The sequence below is a fragment of the Macaca nemestrina genome, chromosome 15 (assembly GCF_043159975.1).
Source record: "Macaca nemestrina isolate mMacNem1 chromosome 15, mMacNem.hap1, whole genome shotgun sequence".
NCBI classification, from domain to species: domain Eukaryota; kingdom Metazoa; phylum Chordata; class Mammalia; order Primates; family Cercopithecidae; genus Macaca; species Macaca nemestrina.
In genome coordinates this window covers 4667829-4680280 of record NC_092139.1, presented here as the reverse complement: position 1 = coordinate 4680280, position 12452 = coordinate 4667829, and the positions used below count along the sequence as shown (strand labels likewise).

General features: G+C 46.2%; 1 long non-coding RNA gene across 10 annotated transcripts in view; it reads left to right on the top strand.

Moving 5' to 3' along the window:
- Nucleotides 1–12452, top strand: part of LOC112424728 (uncharacterized) — a 264486-nt gene that overhangs the window by 81124 nt on the left and 170910 nt on the right. For all 10 annotated transcript variants that reach the window (XR_011613196.1, XR_011613189.1, XR_011613191.1 and 7 more), the window contains one exon: nt 4663–4721. This is a non-coding gene — a long non-coding RNA (uncharacterized lncRNA). The remainder of the gene's footprint in view (nt 1–4662; nt 4722–12452) is intronic.

Sequence of the window (12452 nt, the reverse complement as noted above, 5' to 3'; positions counted from 1 at the left end):
GCTGTTCTGCCTGCTGTGTCTGTCTTCCTTCCAGACAAGTTCTTTCCTCATGGTCACAGGAAGGCTGCCAGCAAAAGCTGGGCTACAGGTTCCAAGGTCCGCATGAGGAGAATACAGCTTCCCAGCACTCCTGGCGCAAGCCCTGGGAGTTGCTCTGATTGGACGTCTTTGGGTCACATGCTCACCACTGAACCAATCAATATGGCTGAGAATTGTAACATAGGGGTTGGGGGAGCTCAGGGTCACATGATCTTGCTCTTAGGGATGGATGTGGCCTCTGTTCAAGCCTTGTGGAGGAGATGGGGAGACTGGCCTGGCTTCTTGAGTGTGTGGCCTGGATAGCTGCATGGGGTCCCTGTTCTCAGAAGGGCCCTGCTCTTAGTTTAGTTTTCTGCTGTCACCATCTTACAAATTCCTAATAATTGTTGAAGAAGGGGCCCCACATTTTCATTTTGCGCCAGGACCCACAAATCATACAGCCTAGCTGCTGAATGACCATTGGGCTATTTCCAGAAAGAGGGGAAGATAGCCAAGCTGGGAAAATGTGAATGTCCTCTGCAGTGGTCTGTGCTAACATGATTCAGATGGAGTTTCTCCTTGAGTGGTTTTGTCACTTGCCCTCTCTAGTCCTTGTAGTCCTTTTCCCTCCACATTAAACGGCAGGGTTGGGTGAGGTGGCCTCCAAGGATGTTTCGGCTGTGCTGTTCTCTGATTTATGATGTCTGCCTCACTTATGCTATGAAAATCCCAACCTTGCACCAAGTGTATGGACATGGTGATATTCTTCAATGTAAGTTGCCTCACTTGTATCGGTATTAAAAAGTGACCATGAATTACAGCCAAGTGCTGCATAGTGATGTTTGAGTCAGTGGCAGACCCTGTGTAGCATGGTTGTCCCATAGGATTGTAATGGAGCTGAAAAGTGTCCATCGCCTGGTGACATGGGAGCTGCCGAAACATCATCGCACAGCACATTCCTCGCGTGTTTGTGAGCTGGTTTAAACCTACTGCACTGCCAGTTGGAGAAAAGTCTGGCACATACAATTGTGTACAGTGCATAATACTACTTAGTGGTTACAAATGACTGTGTTACTGGTTTATATGTTTACTATACTGTACTTTTAATCATTAATTTACAGTGTACTCCTTCTACTTATTAAAAAAAAATTTAACTGTGAAACAACCTCAGGCAGGTATTTTGGGGAGAATTTCTAGAAGGCATTGTTCTCGTGGGAGATGACAGCTCCAAGCCTGTTTTGCCTCTGAAGACCTTCCAGTGGGACAATGTGTGGAGGTGGAAGGCGGTGATATTGATGATCCTGACCCTAGGCTAATATGTGTGTTTGTGTCTTAGTTTTTAACGAAGAGCGAAAACAAAAACAAAAACAACCAACCTTGTCTTTTACAGAAGAAAGCTTATAGAATGAGGATATAAAGAAATTATTTTTATACAGTTAAAATGTGTTTTAAGCTAAGTGTTATTACAAAAAGTTAAAAAAATAAAAAGTTTATAAAGTAAAACATTTACAGTGAGGTAATGTTAATTTTTTATTGAAGAAAAAAAATTTTTTTTGAAAGGGAGTCTCTGTCGCCCAGGCTGGAGTGCAGTGGCATGATCTTGGCTCACTGCAACCTCTGCCTCCCGGGTTCAAGCAATTCTCGTGCCTCAGCTTCCCAAGTAGCTGGGATTACAGGAGTGTGACAGCACACCTGGCTAATTTTTGTAGTTTTATTAGAGATGGGGTTTCACTATGTTGGCCGGGCTGGTCTCAAACTCCTGAACTCAAGTGATCTGCCTACCTCTGCCTCCCAAAGTACTGGAATTACAGGTGTGAGCCACCATGCCTGGCCTGAAGAAAGAAAAATGACTGTAAATGGATTCAGTATAACCAAAGTGTACAGTGTGTATAGAGTCTACAGCAGCGAACAGCGATGTCCTAGCCTTCACATTCACTCACCACTCACTCACTGACTCACCCAGAGCAGCTTCCAGTCTCGCAAGCTCTGTTCATAGTGAGTACCCTATACAGGTGGGTCATTGTCTATCTTTTATGCCGTATGTTTACTGTACCTTTTCTATGTTTAGATACACAAATACTGTTGTGTTACAGTTGCTCACAGTACTCAGTACAGTTATGCTGTGCAGGTTCACAGCCCAGGAGCAAGGGACTGACCACATAGCTCAGGTGTGTAGCAAGCTGTACCCTCCAGGTTCGTTCAGTTCTCTCTGTGAGGCTCCCGCAGGAGGAAACCGCCTAAGGATGCATTTCTCAGAAGGTATCCCAGTGGTTAAGGGACGTATGACTGTAAAAGAAAAGAACCAGCTTCAAGAATCAGGAACCTGCATTGATGGGCCTCAACTTGATTCATCTCTTAACAACCACCAGTGTCATGGAAAATTTCCAATAAGAAAATCCCAAGGTGTTGGGAAATGCTTTTTGAAGATTTTTGTAAATTGGTAACAGTTTGGTGTCATGGATTAGACATATTTTCATAGTTGGCTTTCTTTTGCCCAATTTTTTTCGTCTAATTGAGGAACACAGCAGACGCTTAATGACATCTAAGTATTTCTGATGTGCGTCTTTCCTTTTCATCCTCATAAATGATCTGATCCATACATTTCAGAGAAAATTATTAGGTTGGTGCAAAAGTAACTACGCTTTTGGCCATTACTTTCAATGGCAACAACCACAATTACTTTCGCACCAACCTAAGTATATTATGGCTCACATTCCAAAAAAGTGATTAACATTTAATTTAGTTATTAATACATGAACACACTCTCTTGTTAAAAAAAAAGAAAAAGAAAAGAAAAAGAAATGGAAGCATTCCAGATGAAGGCGAAGTCCCTTTTGATCAAACGTCTCCCACTTCCTGTTCTCTGTCATCTCTTCTCAGCCCTCACCCATTCCGAGGTAACCATCTCCATCAGTTCTGTGTCTCCTTCCAGAATGTTTCCATGCGTTTATATTATAGATATAGCTAGCCAACTAGATTCTCACGGAATATCGATCAAGTGGTTTTGTTTTGACCTAAAAGGCCTCATGATGGCCATCTCTTTCCCCGCTCAACGTAGCTTGGTGAATTATCCGGTAATTCTGTGCAGACCTACCTCATCCGTTTCACCGGCAGGAGAGTTAGTGCTGCGGAAATATTCGCCGTTTTATACAGCCTTGATCGGTCTCTAGGTTGACTTATGGTTTTCACAAAGAAGTGCTGTGATGAACACCCTTGAGTGTGCCTGTGGGGTCAAGGTACCACCCTCTGCCTCAGTGAGGGTGCTGAGGAGAGGTAGAGGCCAGAGGGCATCTCTGTGAGGCCGACTGTGACATGGTTTAGGGGGCTGTGCTCAGGGTCACATTTCCAGGGAAGTGGAGGCAGTGAGGTTAGGCAAAGGAAGGCCCCGGCAGCCCTGAGGCTTGGGGTTGTGTCCTGGAGTAGGGATGGCTGCCCAGAGCTGTTCTGAGCTAGGGCCACAGGGTAGGGGGTGCCTGCACCCCCACATGTATCAGTCATTGGATGTGGGTTGCCCTAGGGAGGGGGCATGACCCTGACCATCTTGAGCAGTCCCCGGGATGGGCTGGCAGGGGTGTGCGGTAGGGACCTGGCTGTGGCTGTCAGCCATGAGCACCCAGCAGCCTGAGGCCCCAGAGGTCTGGTTCTGAGGGAGGCAATGTGCGTACGTACAGCAGGGCCTGTGAGGTCTGCACAGGGAGTGAGCAATGCACAATTGCCTTTAATGAGCCCATGCACTTGAAGAGTGGACGCTGTCAGGAGATGGGTTGCTTGATTTTAGAGTAAGAAGACAGTGCCAGATAATCCGAGGCAAGTTCTGTGGCATTTGGGATGCATACCTGCATTTTTGGAACCATTTCCAAAAGCAACCTTTATTTGTAGCTGTCTACAGTTGATCTCATTCTGTATATCACCTAGTCAAGGGTCACTTTACCACATTTTTTTTTCCATGCAAATGATTTTTAAGGTAAACCTAGGAAGCTGGACCCTTTCCGCATGCCAACTCAGAGCCCAGTGGAAACTTCCAAATGGAAATGGCCACTCATTAATACACACTGCACCCTGCTGGGGACAGCCACATCAGCTAGAAGAGCTTGAATTAAATTGGGGTCTGATAACTTATTTTTACGCAATAAATTTTATTAAACATAAATGGAAATCATTAGCTGAAACACTTAATTAAAACTATGGCCAGATTAGACGAATGCTAAGGCACGTTCTCTGAATTTATTGCCCAGTGATCTACAGGCTTGCTCAGTAATAGACTCCCAGAAACCTCCTTAATGAAGCTATTAAGTGCATAAATATCATATGTGCCAAATGGCAAAAATTTAGCAATGATCTAACCCAATTTACTTGCTAAGTAAATAAGCCCTGTTGAGAGAAGCCATTAATTTATACTGATGACAATTGTAGTACAAAAACCCCTGACCCGCCTGAAAACAGGCATTTAATTCAGGAAATGGAGCATCTTGAGGCTGGGCAGCGAGGAGCTTTTCCACTTTTCTTGCTCCATTTCCTGAATTTTCCTTCTTGTGAATGTAGAACATGTGCCATGAGCCACAGAGCCACTCTGGCTTTAATCTGCTGTGCTTGTTGTGTAGAGTTTGAAGTTCCTTCTCAGGATTCCCTCTTCTCTGCTTGCAGATTTCGGTGAGTTCTCGGCTGACTTCAAACCTGGAATTGCTATGGTTTTGGAAGTCCAGGTGAGCTGCAGCTGAGGCCTTGGACCCAGCCTCCCCACCCACTCCTACCCTTAGAATCTGGCTCATTTGAATGGTCAAAGCTTCATTGCTAAAAGCTGGGCTTCAGACTCCTCGTTTAACAGCTGGGCTGGGTAGGTAGGAACGCAAAGGCGGGAGATGGTGGCCGCGGGTGGGTGTTGCAGAAATGGGCCATCCTTTCCCTTGCTGACCTGGGTTGACTCCGTCTCTTGATCTCAGCCTCACTGCCTGCTCCGGCTGCATCAACGGCAGCACAGTGGCCTTTCCCGCCACCTGGAGTGCCCTGTCCCCAAATAACCACACGCTGCTCCCTCCCCTACTGATGCCCGAGTGCTGCCCGCTCACCTCCTCTCACCACGGCGTCCAGTAGGGCTCCCGCTCGTGTCATCTCCCCTCCCTGGCTGGTGCTTGCTTCAGAACTCCTGACACCACGTAATGTATTTTTATGTTTTTTATTAATTGTCCATCTCCCCTTCTCGAATGTAATGCCAGTGGAGCCAGCGGGTGGTGTGGGTAGTTGTTTTGTTCATTTGAATTCCTAGTGCTTCGTACAGTACCTGACTCCCGGTAGATGCTCTCTAAATATTTTTTTTTTTTTTGAGACGGAGTCTCGCTCTGTTGCCCAGGCTGGAGTGCAGTGGCTGGATCTCAGCTCACTGCAAGCTCCGCCTCCCGGGTTCACACCATTCTCCTGCCTCAGCCTCCCGAGTGGTTGGGACTACAGGCACCCGCCACCACGCCCGGCTAATTTTTGTATTTTTAGTAGAGACAGGGTTTCACCATGTTGGCCAGGATGGTCTCGATCTCCTGACCTTGTGATCCTCCCGCCTCGGCCTCCCAAAGTGCTGGGATTACAGGCGTGAGGCCCCGCACCCGGCCTCTAAATAGTTTTTGAATAAAGAAGTGAATGAATGAGTGGATGATATGCAGCAGTCACTTGGAGCCCCCACTGTGCACCAGGCACTGTGCTAGGACAAGAACCACACTTGCCCTTAAAATGGTTGCCATCTATTGGGGCTGGAAGTGAAGTCAACAGGAAGTTGCATGAAGCAGGTTGACTCTCTGGTGGGGCTGTTCATGGTGAGGAAGCAGCACAGGGAAGTGTGCCTAACCGGGTGGCAGATGGGGAGGGCTCCTGAGAGAAGTGAGTGCAAGCTGGTAGTCTGTTCCTGTGTGTAGTGGGTGATAGCTGTGCGGGAGGCGTGATCTCCCTGGAGCATCTGCACAGTGAGGACAGACCGCCGAGGAACTCCAGGAATCCTGAGTCTCTCTCCTTGCACTGAGTCCTCAGACCCAGTGCAAGGAGAGAGAGTGAGCCAAGGGCACAGTCAACCACGTGACCTGGTGCTCAGCAGGCAAGAAGGAGCAAGAGAAGCATGGCCACTCCTGGAACAAGGAGGCTGTGCTGGGGGCCGGGTGGCCTAGGCCAGACCGCCGTGCAGAGAAGAAAGTGTTAAAGGCAGAAGCAGACACAGTGAGGTTGGGGGCTCTCCAGGGTTGGCTGACAAACTTTTCACATGGTCTAATCCCCACTTGACCCAGTTGAGACCGAGGCTGCTCAACTGGACGTAGGTCGGCCTGGCTTCGAAGCACGAGTTACGTCACTCTGAGAGTAGGTCCTAAAGTACAGATGTCTTTGGGTGATACTTTCCAGTAGCCTGTGGGCATGGCACCAAGTGACAGTGACTTCTGTGCCTGAGGAGTGTTCTGAATGCGGAACAGGGAGCGCCTCCTCCGGGTTGGGAGAGATACCTCTGCCCCACCTGCCCAGTATCTGCCTCTGTGCACGGGAGTACCAGACTTTCCTGGAACCCATGTTTCATGACAAATGGGGCTGGAGATGAAGTCAGCAGGAAGTTGCATGAAGCAGGTTGATTCTCTGTTGGAGCTGTGCATGGCGAGGAAGCATCAGCCAGGGAAGTGTGCCTGACCGGGCGGCAGATGGGGACGGATCCTGAGAGAAGTTAATGCAAGCTGAGCCCACATGTGCACTGATAGGCTCCTCACCACTCTACTGGGTCGAACAGTGTCCCCCCTACAATCCATGTCCCCTCAGAACCTCAGAATGTGACCTTATTTGGAAACGGAGTCTTTGCAGATACAACTGGTTAAGATGAGGTTGTACTAGATTAGGGTGGATCTTAATCGACCAATGTCCTTATAAGAAGAGGAAAATTTGGATGCAGAGATGGACTGAGAAGAAGGCTGTGTAACAACCCAGGCAGAGACTGGAGAGGCATAGCTGTAAGCCATTGTTATAAAAATGGAGTCGCTACATCAACCGTAGTAAAACGGGGTGCACCCCCCCACCACATGCCTGACTTATCACAAGACGTCCCTGCTTGTATGCCTATGACAGGAACTATGCAAGGAACTCCTCAAAAACACAAGATTCCAGGTACGGCACTTATGCATGCATATGCACTTGTCCAACACTGGCTGCTTCCACCAACGAGCTAACACCAACTCCCGCAACAAGCCCCTGTGATCAATGGTCTTCATTTCACAACAACCTACTGTGGACTTCTCCCTTTTATCTTTAAAAGCTTCTCCGGGTCCCAACCTCTTTGGATGTGCCTATGGCTCACCAGAGAATGCATATCCTGGATTGCAATGCTCTGCTATTCCCAAATCAACTCTTTGGAAAGTATCTCTCTGTGTTGTTATTTTACAAGGCCGAGTAATACCAGGGATTTCCAGCAACCACCAGAAGCTGGAAGAGGCAAGGAAGGACTCCCCTAGAGTCTTCAGATGGAAGATGCGTGGTGGACACCTTGATTTCAGATTTCTGGCCTCCAGACCTGAGAGAGAATAAATCCCAGATGATTCAAGCCACCTGGTTTGTGGTGCTTTGTTGGCAGCCCAGGAAAGTCATATCATGCCTTTTGCGAATTGACCAATTAATGATTAAGAAAAATGGCCCGAGATGGTAAACCAATGAGCGTTTTGAAATTCACAAAAATTTGTTTTCACGTTTGTTATCCTGGGTGAATCTTCTGAAGCCGTGTGTTAAACACACAAGATTCCTATGTAAACCGTGATGTCTTCACAATGTCGAGCATATTTTATCTTTTAAAAAAGTAAATTACCCATCCTTGCACAAAAAAAGTAGATTTCTGTTGATCTATATTTTTATTTAGAATAAATTTGATGAAATCAGGTGGTGGGACAGCTGGCCCAGCTTGGAATAATGATCCCTCTGGATATATCCTTGTCTTGTTCTCATTTACAACCTTTGAGGCATAAAAGCATATTTTCAAAAAACCAACGCTTCTATATGAAAGCAGATTTATCATTCAGATCCATCATTAATTTCCCAATGACGTTCTCCCTGCCCATAAAAAAGACTTAGAGCTCGTTAGGAAAATTTTATTCCAGAGAAAATGGTCTTGGGACATGGTTTGCACCGACCTCTTTTAACCTCTGGTTCCCTGTGTTATTATTATTAAGTAATAATGTTGCTTCCTGCCAACATATCTCTTCCCTCTTTGTACTTCAGGAATCTAGGGATGGTTTCGGTTGCGGAGGGCAGATCAGCACTTTGCCGTCGCCCTGCGCTCCTGGCCAGTCCCCATGCAGCTGCTTACATCATCTTTTACGAGTACATCAACTTATTTGCAATTAAGTTCAGATTGTCTAATAAAATCTGGTGACATTTTAGCTTACAGTTTATGTCCCAGTAAAAGGCTCCAAATGTTATTGCCGTAAGAATCTATGTGTCAACCCAACATAAACCTTTTATTTCTAGCTGGACAGCTGACTCTGCGTTTAGCAACAGGAAAGCAGGGAATTGGAGGACCAGGTTTGGTGGGGCGGTCGTTACTGCAGCCCCCTCCTGCGGGTTGTGTTTCCTCTGTCGGGTTCCCCTTCTAGTACTCAAAAGCATCCAGCACTTTCTGAAAAGGAGTCCTGGGAAATGTCTGGACATGTCTCTGTTGTGGGCTTTGGGTGTGAGCCACGGAAGTGAGAGTTGAGGAAACCTCAGAGACCGTCAGGCTTCCTCGTGGGATGGTTTTGGGTCTTTAGGAAATTAGGCCTTGGCACGCAGCGTAGGTGACTTCCATTACAGTCCTATAGGTGTCAAATAAACATCTGGCTTGGAGGTTCTCCACTGAGAGCCACCATGGGTCAGTGTCTGGAGACCATTTTGGTTGTCACGCCTGGGGGCAGTGCTGAGAATAGTGTGTGCACATTCATCTAGTGGTTGCAGGTGGGATGCTGCTGACTCGTATCATGCACAGGGCAGCTCCGCCACAGAGAACGATCCAGCCCCGAATCTCAACATGACAGAGGCTGAGAAATCCTGATCTAAGTGATAGCTTACTAAGCAAGGCCTTGGCGTTCGGAAGTGGTTGCCTCACTTCCTTCTCTTTCCCTTTTGAGTCATGGTTTTTGTGGAGTTCTTGAAAGTGACAGGCCTGCTGTAAGTAAAATCACTGGATAAGGTTGCGAGAGTGGGTGGCCAGCCAGCCTCCAACCCTTGCCTGATGTTGGGGGCGTGGCCGGCCAGACTCCAACCCCTGCCTGATAGGGGAACACAGTGAAAAGCAAAAAAAGCACCTGGTGTTTTTAGGAGACAGGAGACACAAGAACTGAATATGTGGGCAGATTTGGGGGAAGAAAGAAATGAGCCCCAATCACCTGCTTCAGTTTTCTATTGAAAGAAATGCAACTTGGAAACTTTTTTTTTTTAAAGCACATCCTTTAAAAAAATTGCCCAGTGCATTTGGAAGTAGCCTTCCAGAAACCCGTGGGATTTATGACCCCAAAGTATGCTTACAGGTGCTCCCAATGAACCTTTAGGTGTAATGTGGATGAAGTGTGGAATGTGCCGTGACTCCTTTCTCTTAAAAGCTTACAGATTTCAGAAATGAAACCAGTTCATGCATAAAATACCTTCTCTGAGAGCACGGTCATTTTCATGCTTCCCCTTGTGTGGGGATCAGGGTTATAAAGTATTGTGGTTATACCAGAAGATCCTCAACTGTGTGGAAAGAGGCTCCTCTATTTATAGCTCTCCCCATCGTGACTTACAGCATATGCGTTAATCTCCCTGTGAATTCTGAGCTCCCAAATGCCAAAGGAGATATGCTAAACCCTTTCCCCGTGGCGTTCTTCCAGACAGAATTTAAGAGACACCAGAGGATGGCACATTTATACTGAGCTTGCAGTTTCCTAAACATGAAGAAGATGAACGGCTCTCAGTTAAGCAGCACGGGTCAGATAGGAGCTTGAAATTGAATGTTTGAGCTGACAAGGGAGAGAAATACTGTGAGTGGCCCCATGAAGTTAGCTGGATCTCTAAGCTTCCTAAGACACCGTGATTAGAAATAGATTGAGGTCAGGGTATGTGGTCCTATTTGAATTAATGAAAAGCCAAATTGCTCCTCAGAATGCTGGTTTTTGTACTGCATGTCAGACCACTGGATTTTGTGGGGGTTTGAATTGCCCTTTGCAGAGGTCGGGGGACCAGCTGGGCTCTGTTCTTTTCTTACCTTTTGCCTTCTATCTCTTATAATTTGAGATTCCTAATATGATTTCCTTGGAAAATAAAAAAAAAAGGACTCTGTTTTTAATTCAAAAGGTGAGGCATGGTTAATTAAAAGATTGATGTGAACTGTTTTAAAAGAAAAAATAAGTTGTTTACTTTTGAGTGCTGACGAGGCTTGGCAGAGTGGAAAGTAAAGGGCTTTGCTATTGATCAGACCTTGGTCAAAATCTATGTGCCCCTTACTAGTCCCATGACCTCAATCCTGCTGATTCTAGTTTCCTTGTCTTTAACAAGGGGATAGGAATTAATACTTTCAATGGGCACTGGGAGGTCATAAAGAATGACACCCACAGCTCCCTTTGATGGCAGCTGTGGCAGAGGGTCCAGGCGACAAGTCTGCTTAAACAAAGAGCTGGGTAATGATGGCAATTGGTGAATGGAGGTCTTGGTTCCCCCACCGCAGGTCCCTTCTGACCTTTCTAAGCCCTGAATCGTTTAGAGGTCTTTGTTAGCAAGCAATAGAAACAAATTCTATTTTAAGCAAAAATGAATTTGCCTACAGTCTGCTGGGTGGCTGGAATGGACAGGAATGCTGTAGGATCAGGCTCTCAAGCCAGAGAGAAACCAGGGCAGCTCCCTTCAATGAGCGGAACAGATGAGAGTTTCTTGGGCATTTCCAATGGAAACAGGCTGATGATGCCCTTTAGTTTCTCTTTCTTTCCTGACCTGACTGCTTCTGACTTTGTTTGGGTCACAAGCCTGGTTCTTAAGGGAGGGCAGAGCACTTAGACTAAAATGCATGAAACCTGTGCACAGTGGGGCAGAGGTGAGCTCTGCAAGTACACCCAGATGTTGTTAGGAAGTGGGAAGGGATGCTGGGAGCCAAAATGCTAACTGTGCACTGCAGGCTTCATCTGTCCCGAGCTTCAGAACACCTTGCCTGCCCAAAGCCATCCTCCTCTCTTAAGTTTGCTTACTTAAGCCACCCTTGGCTGCCAACCGGATACAAAGTATGGTCAGTCCCAAATCAGCTGCCCCTGCTTGTTTGTCGGAAGTCAGGATTTTACAGAAGCATTGGCTGCCAAGGCAAATATTCTTGTCAACGCCAGGCAGGCAAGTGGCATACGCTACCGTCTCAGGGAGTTAGGGAGTCTTTCCAATGATGCACTCCAAAAACTTGATCTGAAATCTCAAAAGTTTCCAAGTTAATTAATAACCAGGGTCCCCAGAAACGTGAACAAACATTCATTCCCAGCATCTTTCCTAAGTAGGCCCTCAATATGTGGATTTGGGATGAAACCTGAATAAATGATTGGCATGCATGCTGTGATGCAAATGCCCAGCTCCCCTGTGTGTTCCCTGTGCAATGATAGCTTTAGTATTCTGTTGGAAAACGCCTCAGATTTGTTTTAAAGGTATCTTATTCTGTAAGACAGTAGGAAGCAATCTAGGAAAAAACGAATAATACAGGCATATAGGCTAATTAAAAAGAGCTTGCAAAACTAAGAGAAACAAACAGCCTCTGAGTTTCATGCTTATGAAATATTTATTCAGTGTCAAAGAAGACACCGAAGTCGGAAATGAACTTTGCAAAGTAATTACTTTTGATCCCGGCAAAATCCATTCAAAGGCCTTCAGGTAAACATCATCTCTGATGGGCGGAAGTTGGGTTGTAAAGCAACATTATATTTTTAAAGGAAACAAGGAATGTGTCCAAGTAAGCCACTTGTCCAGGGCACTGTGGAAACTGTTCCTGGGCGGAACTTCCTAGATGTGCTCCTTGCTTGCCGCGCAGAAATATAAATAGGAGGAAGATGAGATACGATCAGATGGCAAATAAGAAAGCCACAGGCAGCAAGACCATGAGAGGGGTTTCATCCTTCCTTAAAAGACTCTAAATGATGCACACATATTTTAAAAGAGAGTATGTGCCACTAATTTTGATAGAGATCTTTAAAATGGCATTAAAATGGAAATACACTCAAACTAGGCACCTCCTGGGAAAATGTCAGTAGTTATATTACCTTTGTTTTCCGTTTCGTTCCAGTGCTCCTGTGAAAATAGCTTTATCTTCAATACTCCCAGTGTGGGAGAATATAGTTGTAGGGGAGAGGGGAGTATTCATTTTTTTTTAGTTTTAAATGAATTCTCCAGGGAGGGTTTGCTCTGTGTGATACATGCAAGCCTTTTCGAGGACCGAACTCACCTGGATATTGATTCCT